This window comes from Natator depressus, chromosome 2, assembly GCF_965152275.1.
Source record: "Natator depressus isolate rNatDep1 chromosome 2, rNatDep2.hap1, whole genome shotgun sequence".
NCBI lineage: Eukaryota > Metazoa > Chordata > Testudines > Cheloniidae > Natator > Natator depressus.
In genome coordinates this window covers 55,115,716-55,137,458 of record NC_134235.1, presented here as the reverse complement: position 1 = coordinate 55,137,458, position 21,743 = coordinate 55,115,716, and the positions used below count along the sequence as shown (strand labels likewise).

Here is a 21,743-nt window from a genome sequence, read left to right as displayed (position 1 = left end):
GTTACATCTCTCACTAGCCGCTACTGCCGTGGGTTTATATACAGTCCCATATACACCTTGATTATCCTTACACGGTAATATTTCAGTTCAAGCCTTGTGTTTGGTTTGTTACACTCATACTATCTCATTCATTCCTTACATATTGATTACATATTCATAAGCATGCATACAATTGGTAATATAGCTTTAAGCAAGCCTCTCACATCAGCGAGGACTTCTGCTAATGTTTGTGGTTCAGACAGGAACAAGGTAACTGGCATAACAGGAAACCCACACAGATAGAGAGAGACTGCTTGAAAGGCAGATGTTGGGGGGCCATAGGCTGCCCCTCCTCCCCACGGAGCAGGATGTGCTCCTGCCTGGCAGAGGGCAAGCCATGGACAGGGCTGTGTCCCGCTACAGCAGTCATATATAATGGCTAGAATCCAAGAAAAGAATAGCAGCCCTTCTTCTTCTCTTTTCTCTCTCTCTCTTTCTTCCGTGCAAAAAAGATGCTTTTGAGTTACAGCATCAACTTAATGCTAGTACTATTTACATAGTGCATCATGTTTTAGAGGAGCTTAGAGTCTAAGAGCTCAAACCTGCAAACATGTAGATGAGTACTCATGCCAATTTACATATATAGCACACAAAATTTAATCTAACTTAATAACTCATTGTTTAATACATAAAAATATATTTGCCACTTGAAAAAAACAAAGTAAAAAAAACCCACCCCCACGTTTTGAAAAGATCTGTACTATGCAGAAAAGCCAAGATTTTCAAAAGTGACTAGTGACTGAGTATGCACTAAAGAGCCCTGATTTTTCAGAGCAGTGAGTACTCAACCTCTGAAAAATCAGCCCCCTTTACAGTGTCTCAAGTTGGGAAACCCTGGTCACTTTGGGAAACCCTGGACACAGAGTTTAGTGAAAATGACTAGTATAAATTAGCAATGGATCCCTATTAGCTTAAGTTTCTGGAAATAGTTCCTTAAAACCGATCATCTATTTAAATGAACAACTGGAGGAGAAAGGAGTCTTAGTTCCAGAAACGGGTCATTGTGACCCAAATGCCCGTGGCATATGGAAAGCTTCTTTGAAAACGAAACCCCATTTTATTTCAGATTTGCATTCTACTCAACAATGGTTCTAATAGGAATGATTGGAGTCTGTTTTGTAAATACATATTTTAAATCCTTAGCAGAGCTGGGTCTGAAATAAGACTTTCATGCTTTGATATCCCTAGGTCATTCTTCTCAACCACAATGTCGCTAATTGTATGAACCACAGAACCACAAATCACATCAGAAAAAAATTTTAGTTGCAAATTGGGTCTTTTTTCTACCATTAATTCTAGAAAATTTAGAAATATATCCAGCAGAGTTAGACGCTACCAAGTCTTCGAGGTTTATAGTCATAGAGATAAAATAAAAGTACTCATATAGTGAAGTTATATTTGGTGATGAATAAGCCAGGGTGGATTGATTTTAATCACGTTTTAAATCAGCAAGCAGAAAACCTTGATTTAAATCACAGATTTTAATTGTTTTGCATTTGTACTTTTTAGTTTTCTTAAAGAAAGGTTAATTCTCATCGGTAATTATTATAGCATGATGATTTGCAACTAAATATAGCTTTTGCACTAAATTTGGTGATTTTTACTAGCCAGAATACTGTAACTATACACATTTATTTAAGCAATTATGTAGCTTAACGTACATGTATTCAGAATCTTAGTTTCTACATTTCTTATAAAGTTGGAAAATGTTGAATGATCCATTTCTTATATATTAGATTATTAATTTTTTATTTGTTATTTGGATGAATATTATTTCTATTTGGATGAAAATTCAAAATACACAATTTTAATTTTATTAAACACTACCAATTTCAACGTGCTGGATACATAAAGGTTGATCAAAACATGCTTTACATTTAAAATGAATATGTTAAACAAAGGAAGTATGATTTATTAACAAAGGAAGCTGTGACTGAGGGACCTGAGCACTGTAGTAACCCCTAACAGTCTATCACAGAAGTGCAGCTATCTCTGCCTCAGTTTCCATTAGTTGGTTCAGGGATGTCACCTATATGTTTGCCTGTCTTTGTCTGTAACTCCAGCCTTCTGGTTGGATTACTTGTCTCTCCTCTTTTGGGACTGAAAGGAGTCAGTCTCCACCCAAAGTTCTATAGGCCACTTCAGTGGATCTTTGTCACAAGCTCTCTCTTAATCCATTTTCCGGCACCGCCCCCTTTATAGATTTCTTCCCTTCTTTCTTCAGAGCAGAAATAAAGTAAGTTAAGCAGGAACACAAAGACAGAGTCCCATATTCTGTTATTGCTGCCACCCCTGGTCAGGGTTCTTGGCAGTCTCTACCCCATCTGTGCACAGATGGTAAGGGGACTCAGGCCCAGGGACTCTGGTTGGTGTTTAACTCTCCTACTGCTCCCCTGGGCTGATTCCCACCTCAGGGCCTTGCAGGAACTTCCTACCTGGCAATCTTCTCTGATCCCTTCTGGAAGAACTGGTATCTCTGGGCAGCTTCCTCCAGTCTGACCTCATAGAGTCCCTTCACTGCGGCTCTGACTCCAGCAGCTGCCCATTTGGCTGGGCTGCAGCCTTTTATCCCGGCTGTTGTTAGCCTTCCCATAGACTACTACTGGGGAGATAACTGCTCCTTTTTTTAAACCTTTTGGTGTCTGTTGCCTTGTAGGATCTACACAACCCATCACAGAAGTATTCACTGTAGTTAGTGAACTAAACTAATTGTTTCTGGTCACCATATGCTTCAAGATTATATAACTAGTAGATTACACCCTGTCACACCTAGCTTTTATTCACAGATTGGAAAAGCAAAACAAGCTTTCCTGCTTTTTCTACTCTCAATTGGTTTCTTAACTTTGAACAAACAAGTCATTGAACTGAACCAGCTTAAGAAACAACTGAAAAAAATAGCAAATGAAGAAAATATTCTCTTCTCTACATCAGCAGAAAAAGCTGGTTTAGCATTTCAGCAAACTGTGGTAGCAGGTGCATAGCCAGACTTTCTTTAAACTTTTGGCAATAAATGTACCACTTAATGTTATTCTTTGTATTTAATTTAAATTATTTTCATAGAAAAGTAAGTTCAGGCTTTAAACAAATTGTCATATTCAAATGTAATTTTAAATAGGTCTAGTTTTTGAAAATAAACAAAAATACATTAAATCCAATGTTGACTTAAAAAATTATTTGATTTTTTTTTTAAATCAACCCTAGCATAGGTTTAACCATTTTAAGTGTACTATAGGCTGGACTCTCTTTGCCCATTTTGGAATAGTGAAACAATAGGCATATCAAAAGATCCTTTTCTGGGCAAAATAATTCTAGCCTGATCACAAACAAGTCTGACATCTGTGACTGTAGAGATGACTTCAGTGGATTGGAGAACAGTTGAAGACAGAATATAGCTGGAACTGGTAGACAAGTTTGGAATTCAGGAATGCCTTCCTGAAAAGCAGTTGCTGTATCCCCAGAGCTGGACTGAGGGTTTGGGAGAATATATCTAGTAAGAAAATATCTTGCTCAGGAGTTAAAGTAAGGAAGAAAACCAGCTCCCTTTCCTCTGCTAAACACACAAGGGCGCTGCTCCTCATCTCTCTGGCTTGGTAAGCAGTGCTCCCATTCCCCCTTAGCTGGCATGGTAAGAACTTTACCCTACCCTCTTTTCAAACTACTTTAAGTAATGGTCTTGCTATGGCCATGTGATGATTAGAAGAAGATTTGTCTCTGAAGATTTAGAAGAGATGGGGAGATTTCCTGGAAGATGAAATTCCGGTATTGCCCCAGTAAAAGAATAAAAAGGACTCTGACTAAAATGGATCTCAGAAATTACCTTTCAGATATATCCATGGTTACGATCTTGTACTGCCAGATGGTACATTTTGCACCTCTGAATTGTACGGTGAATTTTGGCCTGACGCTGCTCCCACTGAAATCAGTGGAAGTTTTACTATTGACCTTCAACAGCAGCAAAAGGTTAGATCAATGCCCAGCACTTTTTAAAATCCCATCTGTATTGTATTATGAACTGCTGAGGCAGGATGCATATGCTATATACAGGACCAAGTGTGCACACTGCTCACAGGAAAGGTCCAAGGCAAATCCTTTAAAAAAGTGATCTAATTTATTATGCCATCATCAGGCGGCTATATTTCACAGCTGTTACATAGCCACAAAATAACTATCATGTTAAATTCAAGATCACTTTACAGCCTTTTAATGAACATGAGACTGCAGAATGCAAATGAACTAACATCAAATACCATGTCTCAAAACCATAACTCAACAGTAAATGGTTCATAAGCAGCTTAATATCAAAGTTGAAAAGCCATTACAATTTTGCTTCTGCCATCCCTATGTTTCCTTAAATAGAATCTTGCAAAACAATGTGGAGGAGTTTATGTATTAACTAAAACTGTTTTTCATATTCAAGTTTTTTGGAACTTTAGGAAAGACCCAGTAAATTTTTACAGAGCTGTCATTCTGAATAACCAAACCACATATTCCATTGTCAGGATACTGTACTCAACGCTGGAAGCACAATGCCGTCAATTTTTCTAATCTGTCTGCTACCAAAGGTTGTTCCCAGGAGTGCCACTCAGCAGTTGTTCATTTGAAATGCTGTATACTATTACAGAGAACATTGGTGCATATCAGAGATTCAGGTTTCTACCAAAGGTTGCTGAGCAATTTTTCTTAATAAATTATCTTAATCTTTTTCTATTTTTTATTAAATTATAAACATCTATATAATTATTAAAGATAGAATCTCACTTCCAAGACACAGAAGTAATTCTAACGATAGCTTTGATATACTCCTCATATCCAAATATTCTGCTGCAAGACTCCCTGCTGAAACTGATGATGAAAACTACATTAGAAAAAAAGAAGCCCAACTACAGGGGAGTGATATATCCCTATGAATATGTACTTAAATAACTGAGATAGCCAATATGATTTTTTCTAATAGTGCAATTGTAACTGGAGGATATAAACAGGAAGAATTAATTTATATTTGTACATTTCACCTTTCAGTAACTCGCCAAGTATCTGGAAACTTAACACACATATAGAGTAATTAAATTTACATGAATCTAGCCATCAATAAATAAATGAACATGCTTCTTTATCCCAAAGGCAACCTCCCACTACTTGAATAGTTAAAATATTACTTAAAATATTACTGAATATTAAAGGAGCACAAAAAAGCCACCGTGGCATTCTTCAATCAATATTTCTAGAGATATGATTTGGTGAGTGTCAGACATTATTTTCTAGTCCAACGCTTCCAGAAATAAATTGCTTTTGATTCATAAAATAATAGTTAGAAAGGCATTAGATGTATGGATAAAATGTGTACTTTAGTCTAGATTTTGGGTACATCTGGAATTAATCCCAATAGTGAAACTGCCCCATAGAAGTAAGGATATGATTTCAGATACATGTTTAGCACAAAGCCCCTCATTTTGTTTAGGCAAAGGATTTTAACTGACATGCGTTATAACATTAACTTGGACTCATCGCACATTATCTTACATTTTACTCACCTTATGATTCCTTGTTTTACAGCTTGCCATTACAAAACATTCAACACCACCTTTGAGCTCTTTTGAAGATGTTTGTGAAACTGACACAATGAACTATTATTAACAGGACTTGAAAATTCCACTTGTGCTGCTAGGTAAGTAGGAATATTTCCTGGGCATATGCCTTTACCTTCTGTAGAAACTAGCTTTCATTAAGTTAATCAAAAATTAAGTTTCTAGCCATTATAGTTGTGGAAACAGCTTTCCAAATGTGATCCAAGGATGAATGAATGCAATGATGTTTACCCAAATCTGAAGACTGACAAGAATCAGATGAGGCAGTCTATTTTCATTGCTATTTTTCAGATCTGTTTGAGTAGCAGTGGAAAATGACCAAAAAAACAAACAAACCAAAAAACAAAACAAAAAAACCCCCACACCACACACAACTGTTTAATTTCATTTAGATGGGGTCTGGAAAATTCTGAGCAACAACAGATGCATGTCCTAAAGCTATTTACTGGGAAGAGGAACTCCAAAAATGAAGGCTGGAGAAGAGTAGAGCAGCAGAAATGTGCCTTTCCCATCTCTCTGCAGCAGCCAGTAAACTGGGGGGGGGGGGTACAGTGGAGGAGACACATCATAGTAACAAGAAAACTAGGGAAAGTTAAAGTAGCAACCTACTTTAGGCTCTGAAATGGGAAGAGAGAAGAGAGAAAATAATCCTGCCCTTTCTAAGCGCTGAAAGGGAGAAGTGTGGGATGGCTTCAAATTCATCAGATGCATACTAGCCAGAAACTAATATAAAAAAATATGGCTCCCTGAGCAGTGTCCAGGGTAGCACACTGATAGGAAACTTAGTGCCTTCTCTTTCATAGCAGCTAGAGGAGAGCAGGCGTTGGCTTCTTACTTGGCCTTTGTTCCTGAACTTTGGATCTCCTGCACCCCATCTTTCATAACCATTGTAGCTGTAGGTTTAGTCACCTGGCTATTGGGTATCTGGTAAAATTCCAAGTCCTGTGAGGGCTGTGAACGTTTAACAACCTGCATGGAATTTGGAGGAAAGAGCCCAGGTGGCAAGAGGGAAGAGCTTGGAGGAGGCACAAGGAAATCAGTCTGTTTGAACATGGCTTCAATGTTAGCTGCAGCATCTCTGTAAATGGTTCTCTTGATAAAGAGCCAGTTTCATTTTAGAAATATGGAGTCCTCTCTTGTTATTACCAAGCATGCAGTACATGAAGCAACAGGAGAAACTGATTAGATAAACTGGGGTGGGGGAAGAGAGAGAAAAATACCCTAGACTACAGAGAATTCTGGGAGGGGGAGCAGGGGAAGGGAGTTTGAGAAGAAAAGACAGAAAACATACAGTAGTAGAACACCACAATATGGGGGAGAATGGAAAGAAAGAGAGCGGAAACAGACACTGACGTCAACTCAGAAAAAGATAGGAATAAAATAGGAAAAGTGAGTAAAGACAAGAAAGGAAAAAAATCTAACAAAATAAAAGTAGTAACTAAGTAGGGTTGCTCAAATAGTATTCAGCAAATATATTATTCAGTTAATTTTACAGCATTTGTGGAATAAATTATTCAATTAATACTTTTTGTGGTATATGCACAGCTCAAAACTATTCTGCAAATATATTAGTTTAATACAGAAGGAATTAATCAAATAAGTTAAATGAATTGGTATAGTAAGTTACATTAAAAAAAAGAATTAAATAGAAAATTGAAAACATTGCACTTAAATACACTACAAATAAACAACACATGACTTTTATTCCTGTAAGGGAAGAAGCTTGGGGGAAGGGAAGGGTTGTACAGGCAGAGGTATTTTTCTTCCTAACAGGCTTAGTTTTCAAACTAGTCAGTGCCATGTAAATTTCTCAAGTTCTGATTACTAGTAAAATATTCATAGTTAGCAAACACTGAAGATGATGTTACTATGATGCTGGCAGACCAAGTGCCAGCTCATGCCGAAGCCCCCGGCCAATTCACTTGTGTATTAATATAGATCAAAGTGATTATTAAATGTATAAAAGAGTGTATTTGGTGTTTAAACTTCATGAAAACTAATGGATATTACTTACATTGTCTTCACTTATCAGTATCCTGTTTAAATGTAGTAGCAAACATTTACATTGTGTAAATAAATAACAAAATGAGAAAGAAGCCTTGTGAAATGCAAATGAAGAAATTTAACAGAAATGTGCTAATTTCAAAACAAGTGGTCACTTGATGATTGGAGGTCAAAGACTCCAAATACATTCCTCATTCTCAGTCATCAAAGGAAAAGCCCAAGCGCGTAGTGACCCTGTCAGAAGAAACTGACAAGAAACTACAAGAATGGATTCAGGGAAAGATCCTTCATCTCTGGACTGTTTGGACTCTTAAAGGGAAGTGTACCAGATGCAAAGTGGAGAGCCCCAGAGACAATCTGCATACCCTGAAAAGACTTTTGGGAAAGTGGCAGTTTAGTACATCACTGCCACCAATTTGAATTACAAACTCTGACTCACCTTTACATATATTTTACCTGCTTTAACCTCTCAATAATTCATTTCCTTTTTTTATCTAATGAACATTTAGTTAGTTAACTATAGAATTTGCTACGAGTGTTATCTTTGGTGTAAGATCTAGAGTGCCAGTTGATCTGAGGCAAGTGACTGGTCTCTTGGGACAGGGAGCAACCTGATGTGATGTGATTTTTTTGGTTTAAATGACCTTTTATCACAAAGTCCACTTTGTCTGGGTGGCAAGATAGACTGGAGAGTCTATGGCAGTGGTGGGCAACCTGCGGCCCATCAGGCCCGTCATAGTAATCCACTGGCGGCGGGTCACGAGACAGTTTGTTTACATTGACCATCCGCAGGCACGGCTGCTCGCAGCTCCCAGTGGTCGCAGTTCTCCGTTCCCAGCCAATGCGAGCCATAGGAATGGGTGCAGGCCACAGGGATGTGCTGGTCGCTGCTTCCCGCAGCTCCCATTGGCTGGGAATGGCAAACTGCAGCCACTGGGCGCTGTGGGTGCGGCCGTGCCTGCGGACGGTCAATGTAAACAAACTGTCTTGTGGCCCACCAGCGGATTACCCTGATGGGCCACAGGTTGCCCACCACTGGTCCAAGGGGACTGTCTGTGACTCCATGGTAAGACTGATAAAATGATCCAGGGGTTCACATTTGTTATTGGCTTGGTGAAATCTAATTACAGAACACATGCCCAGCATGGGGTGTCTGCCCTGTTTTCTGACAGTCTGCCCTGAGGTAGGCACTCAGTTGTAAGCCACTCCAGACAGCATGACAGTTACCGCAGAACATTTTGATAGGAAACAGTAGGTTAATTCATTAACCTTTTACTTTCACGTTGGTTCAAAGCTGTACCTCAGATTACAAGTGAAAATGCATCTGGTGGTCTCTTCATTCTAAACAGACATCTCTCCATCACAAAAACTCTACTCCAAGTAGGAAGAATTGGCAGACACTGCCCAAAGCCTTAGCTTTTGGAATGATTGGGGTATTGTACATCAGAAGTGAGATGTATTGGAATAGCTAAAGGGGAAGCGTGCATAACGTCTTCTCTCACAATCTGGCCCTAACAAGAAATGTTGGTCCTACACTTATATGATCTAAGACCCACAAAAAATGTTTTTTTTAAAAACAATATACCTACTGGGCTGGCTTTTTAAAGGTTCTTTCAACTCCTAAATTAATTAGTCTGCAAATCAACCAAAAATATCTATGTAATAATCTGTCCTGTACAGAGAAACATTCCAAAAGTCTTGCTTATTGGAAAGGTTTTCCTTATATGGGTCTTTCGAAAGGCCTGGTGCACAGAGCTTCTGTTTAACTAAAACATATACAGTCAGCAGAATTTACATTTTATCTTAAGTCAGAAATTTCCTATACATCTACGTTCTCATAGCTCTCAATTTTTAAGAGAATTTTTAATCTCCCCAGTTTAAGAGAACAACTCTGTTGTACCAACTTCTGGATCTAATATGCATGCACAATTTCCATTGAAATCAGTAGGAGCTCCACAAGTAAACTTGACGGCACAATTATTTTTATTTCTGTATCATAATGTTTTTAGTTTGGGGCTGCTTGTGAAAGTGATCTAGCATTAATACCTACAGACAAGAGTTAGTCCACACTAATATTCTGGAGGGCCCGTTGTCTATTTTCAGATCCCCTTCTCTAAATCTTAAGAATCTATAGCTGATGAGAAAGAAATCTGAGGAGGTTCAACAAGGACAAGTGCAGAGTCCTGAATTTAGAACAGAAGCATCCCATGCACGGCTACAGGCTGGGGACTGACTGGCGAAGCAGCAGTTCTGCAGAAAAGGACCTGGGGATTACAGAGGATGAGAAGCTGGATATGAGTCAACAGTGTGCCCTTGTCGCCAAGGAGGCTAATGGCATATTGGGCTGCATTAGTAGCAGCATTGCCAGCAGATCAAGGGAAGTGATTATTCCCCTCTATTCAGCACTCGTGAGGCCAAATCTGGAGTATTGTGTCTAGTTTTGGGGCCCCCACTACAGTAAGGATGTGGACAAATTGAAGGGAGTGCAGCTGAGGGCAACGAAAATGATTAGGGGGCTGGGGCACATGACTTATGAGGAGAGGCTGAGGGACCTGTGATTATTTAGTCTGCAGAAGAGAAGAGCGAGGGGGGATTTGATAGCAGCCTTCAACTACCTGAAGGGGGGTTCCAAAGAGGATGGAGCTTGGCTGTTCTCAATGGTGGCAGATGACAGAACAAGGAGCAATGGTCTCACGCTGCAATGGGGGAGGTCTAGGTTGGTATTAGGAAAAACTGAAGCACTGGAATGCTTTACCTAGGGAAGTGGTAGAATCTCCACCCTTAGAAGTTTTTAAGGCCTGGTTTGACAAAGCCCTGGCTGGGATGATTTAGTTGGGGTTGGTCCTGCTTTGAGTGGGGGGTTGGAGTAGATGACCTCCTGAGGTTTCTTCCAACCCTAATCTTCTATTATTCTATGATTTGATTGAAAAATTAAATACTTGGGATTTTTTTTAATTTACAGCTTAACTGAAAGCTAACATAGAAGTACTTTGGCCCTTTTCAGCTGTTAACTCATTCAGCTATTAACCCTTTTGGTCAAAAGTCAAATCAGTGAAGTAGCCGGTGACAGTTTTGTAATTTCTACACTTGACACAGATATATTATATATACACACCAACACACACTACAGGGACTGTTACAAATCAGACTTTTCAATGTCCAAACCTGCATTCCTTTTTCCAGTGAAATAACTGTATAATGAGTAAAATCCTGGCCTCACTGACTTCAACAGAGCCAGGCTTTCACACACAGAATGTAGAGTTAGTTTAAGACTATTCACATGACGCATTATACAGCAGCTTGATTTTATCCATAGAACTTGACTTAAATTTTACCATGGCAAAATTTTATTTTTGATCATGAATCGGACTGAACAGTAAAATGAATATAACCGATTTTGTTCTAAACCCAAGTTATCTTTGTACTAATGCAAGCAGACTCATATAAATACCTTTGGTATTAGTTGGATCCTATTTCTAAACACAATGTTCATATTTCATCTATAATAAGTAAAGCATCTCAAAGATTTGCAAGGCACTAGTTTTGCGAGTGTCCAGTTTAGTGCCTCGAGTAAAGTGAGATTGGTAGAGTCAGCTTAATCCACAGTGGAAAGTTTGTGCGCTGCACATATTTCGACACAGTTTGGCATGATTGGCAGTTGCTGTTCAGTGGGGACACAAACTACACATATGCAATACGCACTAAATTCTCTCTCCCCCTTGAAATCACAGTTTGTCCAGGTCAAAACTGAGGACATGAGTGAGAGGGGATAAGGGACACTGCACTGTAATTATCTACAGGAGGCTTCAGTTTTAATTCCTGTTTGTTCTGTTCACAGCATCCTAATATATGTTCACAGCATCCAGTTTAAACTGTGTTGAAATACTTTAAAAACTCAGGACAATATTTTGCCTCAATTTAAGTGCTTTACTGCAGAGATCTGGACTCTGTGGCAGTTGTACAGCTGCTATAGCGAATAAAAAGGTTAATGAGCAATATCTATTTATATTCTGTTTTATCCACCTCAAAGATCAGTGAATGTTACATAATTATACATATTAAAGCTTGTTAGACTCAGCATTTTGAGTGTGGTGTAAGTCTGATTTAGGTGGTAGTATGGATTTGGTCAAAAATATTTTGTGGGGTATGAGGACAGGAAAGGATAAGCAGGGAAGCCTTCCATTTCCTTTGATTTCTTCTCCCCATCCCTTCTCTTCCATTCCATCTCTCCTCTCTTCTTCTAATCTTTTTTCTCATTCATTGCAATTCCAATTTTCTCCCCCTATGCGTTTTCAAAGTTTACTCTCTCTCTCTCTTGCAATGTCAACCCAATGCTAAAAGTAGCATTTCTTGTGATTAACTTGGAGAGAGAGGGGAAAGCACAATTTCATAGTTTGAGCAAATGACTGAGCTCCAGGAACTCATGCCACAGCTCCTGATACAAACTCTCTTTCTGGCCTCAGGGTAGTCACTAGGGGTATTTCTACAGTGGAATAAAACACCCCCGGCTGGCCGATGTCAGCTGACTCAGGCTTTCAGGGCTATAAAATTGCGGGGTAGATGTTGGTGCTTAAGCTTGAGCCCCGGCTCTGCAACCCCACGATGGGGGAGGGTCCCAGAGCCTGGGCTCCAGCTAGAGCCTGATTGTCTACACTGCAATTTTATAGCCCTGCAGCCAGTGTGGATAAAAATCAATGATTTTTTTTTAAATTAAAAAATCATCTTTATTTAAATTGGATTTTTTTGATAAAATGCTTTTTGAGGAAAAAACTTATCTAAAGATGTATCTTAATTAGAACTATTATAGCTCAAAGATATCTCATCATGCAATAGGGATTATGAATTCTAAATCTGTAGTATGAGACAATATATTCATGTAACGTTTAAGAAAATTTTTGTAAATGTCCAATAGTTCATGGATTAGGGATCCAATTTTATGGGGTTCCACAGGCTTCTGTATAGATTATTTAGGCTAATCTTTCTATCTACCCAATGGGACTCAGTGCTCACTCTAGAAGATACCATCAGAGATGCTTAGTTTTGCAGTTCTCAAACTGTGGATTTGTGTCTCCAGAGGTAACATGCTTGTTAAGAGCAAAAACGTTTTTAAATAAGTAAATAATAGAGAGAGGTGAGAAATAACAGACCTCAACTCTATTGCCCCTCTGCAAATTTGTGTACACAGAGTCAATTCCTTACCTCTCTCTAAAAGTGCAAAGTTTCAAAAAGTTCAGTGAATAGAAGATTATTAGGGGCAGAATAGATCTGGACAAGGAGAAGAAGTCTGGAGATAAATGTGAGAAGCGAGGGACATATGCTTGTTTTGTTAAAATACTATGTTTGCTGTCGAAGAAAAAAATCCAGAATACTTAATGTTGTTGTTTTAGTTAAATAAAACAATTTAAATGTCTGTCTGGTGATGTCCTCCTCCTAATAAGGCATGGCAAGAACATCCTCCAAATATTAATGATTAACCTGTTGAATTGGAGATAGTTCACCTTCCAATGACTTCATAAATATCCGCTTCAATTACCTTTGGGAAATGAAATAACCAAACAATCACTGTTTTCTGATATAGCTGTAAAACTAATCCGAAACATTTTCAAAACAAACCACTGTTTAAAAATTTATAGTGTATACCTTCTAAAAATGAAACCTACATCTATCTCTGAGCTGTGAAGAATACGTACTAAGGTTATTATAACAACCAACAAGAATGCACTTTTATGTAGAAATCCATGATTAAATCAAGTCTTCCTGACTAGTAATTTAAATCAAATCCACCCTGCCTGCAGCCAGAGCCCGAGTCAGCTGACACGGGCTGGTGGTAGAAGTTGTATTGCAGGGTAGAAATTAATCTCTCTGCCTTGATCCCCCTATTTGTAAAATACCTACCTACAACACAGATGTGAGCAGTAATGAATGCAAAGAGTCTGAAGATGAAAAGAGCGATGTAAGTTATAGGTATCATTACGCTCGTTTCTAACATTGTATAGTCACAGCTAGAGCTAGAAAACTACCAGAAGTGTTTATCTTAGTAAGAAAATCTGAAGAACTCAGTAATATAGAGTATCAGAAAGCATAGGGCACATGTGCTTATTATTATTCTTAAGAATAAACTGTATCCTTTTAGAATTATCTCTCATCCATATAGTAGTTACAAAAACACACACCAAGGAAAGAAGGGAATTCCAAACCAAAGACAAGTATCTTGGCTCCCAGTGCATACATTTATGGGAGGGTGAGAGTGGGGGGAAGAGAGAAGGATATATTCCAGAGACCCTTTATACCCCTCTCTACCACCGACAGGGAAAGCTTCCCATTCACCACTGGTGGGAATGCAAGTGGTTTTTTCAAGACTAGTTGTATTTATTTTGAATCTGCTGGGATCCTATATTTACCCATAACATGCACCCTATGGATATTAATAAGGTTGTATAAAGAAGAATATAGTCGAAACTCTTATCCAGCTCCCCTTCTCTACTCATCTACTTCTTGAAAAAAATACATAGTACTGCAATTATGTCAAGAAAATCAAATTTTATGACCAAAATGGTTGTCAGAATGTTATGATACACATGCAGAGAACTTTTCATAATAATAAATGGTTACTATGGACAATATTTAGCACACAGTAAGGATAAAAAGCTGACAAAGCTTAGTTTGGTGATCCTATAACAAAGCTCTGATTTCTTGAATATGTGAAATGAGTAAGCATTGATTAGTTTATACTTATCTTACTTGAAAACAGTCATACATAGAGTGGCAAACTGCATGGACTGCATCCTCTATGTAAGATCTAGAGATAGGTTGTCTTAATTATGAGCTGTTTCCTGGACACATTGCTGTCCTGATTATTCATGTTACCAATTCTGGTTTAATTAATTAAGGCTATGACAGAACCTGTGACTTCCACCTATTTCTAAATGGGGGGAGGAGAAGAGTCAGCATGGGGCCAAGTGTAGAGATCAGGAAAGATGCTTAGAGGGCACAGGAGATCTCTAAAACCATGTAATTTAGACAGTCACGACATGCTTTTGAAACAAACAGTAGCTGATTTTTTTTTTTTTAATATTTCAGGCCCAGATGTTTAGCGTGGGTAAGCTAATGCAAGTTACTGGGCTCAATACAGAGGTAACTGAGTGAAATATAATGACCTGTGATTAATGCCTTTCATTTTCTGTTTTTACAGAAAAATTCCTGGGTTTTTACAATATTTATTATTCAGGTTTTGCCAATTTTCATTTGACTTTTAGACCCCTAAAATACATGAAAATACTGATTATGTTAAGAAAATCCAATGCATTACATTAGGTAGATGTGTTTGTTAATAATAAATTAGTCTAATTGCAAATACGAGGCTGTCTGTTAAAGTAAGGTAATATAGTAGAAGATAACAGTATGTATGTAATGTGGGTAATATACAGCTGATGAAATAAACCACAGCATTAAACTACTTTTACTTCCAGTATTCTTACTTTTCTTTAGTTGATGCTTTAAACCCTGATATTTACCCAGAATCCTGAGTTCATTTTTTATACTGATTTTCATCCTTAAAAAAAATAACAAACATTGAAATTCCCATGAAATTTTAAATAAAATCAAAACCAAAAGCAAACATACTTTGTCTGTGATATAGAGGAAATCAGGCTAGATGATCTAAAGGTCCTTTCTTATACCAGCTCAGGATCTGGCCCCTAGAGTTGTGTGTGAATTTTCCTAACTTTACAAACCTGTGAAGTATGACTGAATCTGTTCCTGATTTTGCAAAAACTTAATAAACCTAAATTACTCACTTTAGCAAAGTTACAAATACACTTAAGTGTTTTTAGGACTGGGGCCTTTATCACCTCAAAGTACGGTAACAAATTTGTGATTAAAAATATAGTTTTACTGAAATATAGTGCTCAATGACTTAATGCAATTTCTGTTTCAAAATTATGACCATTGCCATTTTAACTGTAACAAACTCAGAGTAATGAAGATAAGCACATGTGTAAATGTTAACAAGATCAAAGACTAAATTATTAACATTCATCTCCATACTATTTCACTTCTAAGATGACAGCCCACACTGCAGACTTAGACCTGATCCTGCAGAGCCTCACACACATGCTTAACTGTAATAGTGAAACTGCTTATGTGCCCACAGTAAATATTTCAGATGAGGTGTACACTCCTGAAAACAGGAGTTTAAAATCTGGACAAAATCTTAGCTAATGGCAAAAAACTGAACTACTATATGTTCAAATTGTTTTAAGTGACTCCATCACAATAAAAAGTTTTTGTAAAGAAAAATAAACTAATCTTATTTATTTCCTCCATCTCCTTCTTTTCTAACACCATCAAGTTGTGAGGGGGCAGTATTCTTATCTCATATAACCCTAGTTAGCCAGAATAAAACCTTTACACTAGAAATACTTGGACATTATAATACTAGAAATGTATAACTTCCTTTAAAAAAAAGTTTAAAATACTTACAATGAAAAAATGAAGTCTTTGGAGTCTCCTGGTGCAACCTTCTGATTGACTACTGCTTTAACAGGTGTTGAAGCATCCTTAGGATCTCAGAGTGGGCAATCAGCATTCACCAGGATTGGACCCATACTTTGTATGTCCTTAGAATACACACACAGGAGAAATTCCCCCGTTCAATATTCTTGAGGACTGGCAAGTAGCCATTTTTCCTTCCAAATACAGGAAGATGGAGAAGTAGGCTAGATTTATCCCCAGTATAACATTTTTGTAGGCAATAAATGAATGGATTTGTCTCAGTGACTTTAAAATAGTTTTAAGATTTTCTCCACAGAGACTATTAAAGTGATAAAATGGGGGAAGCACCCCTATATTTCTGAAATTTTAATACATGCGCTCCAGTGTTTTCTCTTTGTTTAATATGTTCTGAGAGATTTTTGCTTTTACTGTAATATGCCACGATCCCCAAGTTATACCGGTGTTTGTTAAAACAATTTTATTATTAATTATTATTCATTGATAATGAATATTCACTTTTTAGATGTGTATCTTGTCTTTCTGTGACTTTTGTTGTAGCAGGGATTGGTCTACAATTCTTAACTGTTGAGCAGCTTTGTATGTATAGGATGATTTTGTAATGCTGTCCATTCATTTTTGATTAATTGCTATGACAGTAATTATGTCAAAAAGACACCAATAAAAATAAATAGGAAAGCACATTCTGAGTCAGGATAGAATTTAGGTTGATGGAGGTCATGCTTAACTAACTTGCTCGATTACTTTATAGTTCCTACAGTCATGATAAAAGAAAAGCAGAATACATAAAACAGATTTTCAGAAAGCTTTTGACATCTTCCATATATCAAGAGATTAATGGCAACAAAGAGTCTGAGAACAGGAAGCAAAACAGTGCACTAGATAAAAGGAAACAAAAAGACAGCTACAAATGGAAGTTTTACAAGTTGAAAAAGGGTTATGAATCCAGGCTCAGTCTTAAAATTTCAGTAACAGTTATTAAACAACTAAATTATTTGGCCAAGATACTGAAAATAAACATTTCCAAATATGTAGATAATACTGAAATTAGAATCGGAGTAAAAAATAATTTGCAATACAACTAGAATAAAAGGGAAAGGCATCATTTGAGTCATTGAGTAAGTACACTGAAAATGCTGAAAACGGTAAAGTAATTAGTTTGGGAACAACGAATGAAGAAGCTAGGGAATCTGTGCTAAATAGAACAGCCATTCTGCATATTCATTCATAGAGTCGTAGATTATAAAGCCAGAAGGGACCATTGTGATGATCCAGCTTGACCTCCTGTATAACACAGGCCGTAGAACTTCTCGGAACTAATTTCTTTTGGAACTAGAGCATATCTTTTTGAAAAACATCTGGAGATGAATGGATCAGGAAATGAATTTTAGAGTTACTAAAGAAAAATTGCTGAAACTCTCAGCCAGGAATACAGCTGCAATAAAAGAAGGCAAGCAGAAACTTATTGTATTACATGAAGAATGATCAATAAGAAAAAGAATGGTTCCTGTTTTATTGGATAAACCCTTGTTAGACCCCCCAAATAGAACTGTGTGTATATAATTGTTTACGGTTTCATACAAATTGTTCTTCTGAGAGGGTGCATCACAGATTTTTTTAATGCCAGAAGGTACCATTATTATAATTTAGTCTGGTATCGTTCATAATACAAGCCACAGAATTTCACCTACTAATTCCTGCATAAAACTCCAATCTTGTTAAGTCAGAGCATCTCTCTTATCACAGTCTCAAGAAAATCAGTTATGGAAAGGCTTAATGAGTTTGAATGATTTCCATTTGAAAAGACAAGAGAAACTATTCACACTACTGAACAGCGTCAAAAATTAGGATACAGCCCAACAGCTAGGATTAAAAAGGGAATTATTCTTATGCTACCAGTATTTAATGCTGAGGATACTAATAAACACAGAACGAGTTTCCAAAATGACTAAAGGTAATTTAAGCAAAAGTTATAGAATAGAGTTTGGTTGACTTATGGAGGAGACTGAGGCAAGGTGATGGTGAATAAAAAGGAAAGTTGAATGGAGATCAACCCAAAATGGGTAGTCTTGCTAAGCCAGACTGCCTCTCTTTTTTGTTAAAGGATTATATTTTTCTGACATGGAACATTCCCTGATGTGCCCATAAACATTAATTTATAAAACTATATGCACGTACATATCATGGATTCACTCTACCCTACCTCTCAAAATGTTTATCAACCACATCCTCAACCCTCTTAATCCTTTATAATCATCTCTCCATCCTATCTCCACTGTCCTAAACAATTAGGACAGCAGAGGGTCAATATAATGTGTGCCTTCCCTATCTGAATGTCCTTCAAGACAAGTCTCTACTGGTCTTTAATCCCACCTTAGAACTTCGTTGTTGTTTAGTTATGATTGACACTCAAGTATTTTCTGATGCTCTGCTATGTGTTTGCTCTTGTATGCACTTGATTGCTTCAGGATGACAAAAGCTGATTACAAAAAGCAGAGGTGGAGAATACATTTCAAGGGCTATCAAGGAGTACTTGTATATCAATCTAGGTACATATCCAGCTCTCATTACCAATTTATTTTTCTTAATTTCATCCTGTAACTTCAATTACACATGGTACCAGCCTCAATAATCTTTCTCAAATCACATTTAGGGCTTGTCTACACTTACAGTGCTGCAATGGTGCAGCTGCAGTGCTTAGTGAAAACGCTACCTATGCCGACAGGAGAGCTTCTCCCATCGGCCTAGGTACTCCACCTTCCTGAGAGGTGGTAGCTATGATGATGGGAGCAGCTCTCCCATCAACATAGTGCTGCCTACACCAGGAGTTTGGTGAGTATAACTGTGTCGCTCTGCGTGCAGATTTTCCCCTACCCCTGAGTGACATACTTATACTGACATAAGTTTGTAGTGTAGACCAGGGCTCAGCTATTGCTCAGCAAAACTATAGATAATTTTATTCTTTAAATTCCTTGTAACAACCAATTCTTCTACCCTTTTATCTACCCTTTATTTATTGCGCTCCTTTACATTCTACCTTATTTGTCTACATTTTTTAGGAAGAAGGTGTTCAGAAATGAATACACTATTACAAATAGTTTCCGTAGTCATACTTTGGGGGACCCTTACCTCCACCTCCTTAAAATGGTGTTTCTGCATATCCAGCCTTTACTAATTTACATCTTTTGAAGACCTTATGTACATCTGTAGTGGGGCAGCTGCCCCACTCTTGCATGGAAGGGGTTTAAAGCAAGCCAGAGAGGCTGCGCAGAGCCCAGACAATCCTGGGAGGGCTTATTGGGAGCCAATCAAGTGGAGGCTTGAAAGTAGCCTCTCAGGGCCATGCTGGGCCCTATAAGAAGGCTGCAGGGCAGAGAGGAGTGGAGTCTCTCCCTGGAAGGCAAAGGGAGAAGAACTGGCTGGGGGAAGCACCTAAGACAGGGCTGGGCAGGGTCAGCAGAGGCTGGGAGAGCTCTAGGCTGATGACTGCCAGACTGGGGCCCTGACACAAAGGGGCAGAGAAGGTGCTGGGGCTAGGGCGAAGTGGCCACGGGAAACAGGCAGTAGAGGAGAGTTGGAAGAGGGCAGTAAGTGGCTGCAGGTAGAGGGTCCTTTCTTTCCCCCCCACTTGTTAGTGATGAGAGCGGCTAAGCCAGACTGCAGTTTGCCCTTGGAGGAAGGGGCAAGACTGAGGACTGCAATGAGCCACTGAGGCAAGTGATAGAACCAGAAACTGCCGGTCCCCTGGAAAGGGGGTGGGGGAGAGCCAGTGGAGCAGGCACAGTTGGAGGACAGTGTCCAGAAGTGGAGGCTGCAGTCCGGGAGGGACCTGGGTCCAACTGTAAGGACGATGGAGACCGAGAAAGTAATGGAGAGCGAGACACCACTAACGAAGGTGCACTGCTGAAAGAGTTAATTCCCAAACCAACCAGCAGGAGGCACCGCTGTGGTGAGTCTGCACCCCGTTACAACATCATTTACAAACTGTTAAAGATTCTTTAAAATATTACTCTAATTTTTTTTTATTAGGAAGCAGTACACTAGTTAAAAATAATCTTTATTTTTCTTTAGATCCATGTTTTTTTAACTTCATAATATACTATGATCTGCTTTATTATCAAAATGTGTACAGTATGATGCATTTCTTTACTCAACCTACTTTTAAATCTTCTGATAAAACTTAAATTCTCATTCTGGATTTTTTTATGTTGTTGTTTTAAAATTAGTTATTGCTTCAACTCTTTGCTAAATGGTTATGCTGCCAAAGGCCTCCCTGACTTCTTTGCAGAATCCAATTACTAACACTCATTTGAGGGCAAACTGTGTTACCAAGCAGATTTACCTCTAATTAGATAGTGCTCCTCAGGGTTTGTTAGTAGCCCAATAACTTCTTTATGTGTTTGCCACTCAACTACTTTTCAGTATAAATCATCCAAAAATTCAACTTCTTCCATGTATTTGGGGCTCACTCTTTGAATTATTTATTAGTTTTACTTATGTGCAGCGAATATACCTTTTTAATTCTATGCACTAGTGGCTGTACAGTTCAAGCAAAAGTTGGTGTCAGCAGTGGAAGGTCATCTTTAACAAGTGTAATATGGCATATTCTCTTTCTAACACTCCAGTCAATATTTCCTCACAGCATCTTTTTTTTAAAAGCTGTTTTTATGGTGACAGTAAATTGCAAGTAGAGTCTGATTGAGAAAAGTAATTTGAAATGTGGAAAGTTGCCAGAAAGCTTTATTTTATTTATTTACATTTATAAACAATAAAGAGTGCCTATGCATTTGCTTTAAGCGCCCTTGACAAAACCCTTAAAAATCATCATAAACTGCCTATATTACCATATAATTTAAACTGCGGCAATTCCATCTCAGATAGCCCCCAACCAACAAACAAGAAAATTAAAAGTTGAAACAGCTTTCCTTCTTTCTCTGTTAACCACCCTCATAATTCTCTCTCATTTTCAAACACCTGGGGAAAAAAACCCATGCAGTTTGCAACATGCCCTGAACATCATCAGGTTCTGGTTATTTCAGATCCAATGGGGGAAGCAAGTTCCAAAACTGAGTCCCCTCAGAGAACACCCTGCCAAGTGGGTCCCTATCCCCATCTAGAGTTAGGGGACTCCAGCTGAAATGAGTGAAAAGAGGCTCTCTCTCAAATAAGTAGGTAGGTCGCAATTCACAAAGAAACTTAGGTATGGTGACACTCAACATCACCATGTATAACTTTTAGGTACTTAAAAAAATCACTTGGATTCACAAAGCTTGAGTTAGGCACCTAGATCCCTATACAGAGAGATACGTGCCTCCAAAACAGGATTCATGAAAGCCAGCATGCTAGACGACGCCTCACGTAAACTAGCCAATGGGAGGTGCCAAGCTCAGAGGTATGCTAAGACCTGCCCCTCTCTTTTGGATAGGTGCCTAAGTCTGGGCTGCAGGGAGGCTCCTCCCTCTGCATGGGATTCTCAGCTGCAAACCCTCTCCTGGCATTAGGGAGACTTGAACTGTGTGGGAGGGGTGTTGCTAATAGATAGATGTTTTGAGCACAACTGTGCAAATGTGTCTTCTGCATTCCAGGTGAGTTCTCTAACGACTG

At 38.3% G+C, this 21,743-nt stretch overlaps 1 protein-coding gene across 3 annotated transcripts in view; it reads right to left on the bottom strand.

Annotated features, from left to right (window-relative positions):
- The window catches only part of JPH1 (junctophilin 1), a 113,545-nt gene that overhangs the window by 83,025 nt on the left and 8,777 nt on the right, over positions 1 to 21,743 (bottom strand). The window lies entirely within an intron of this gene.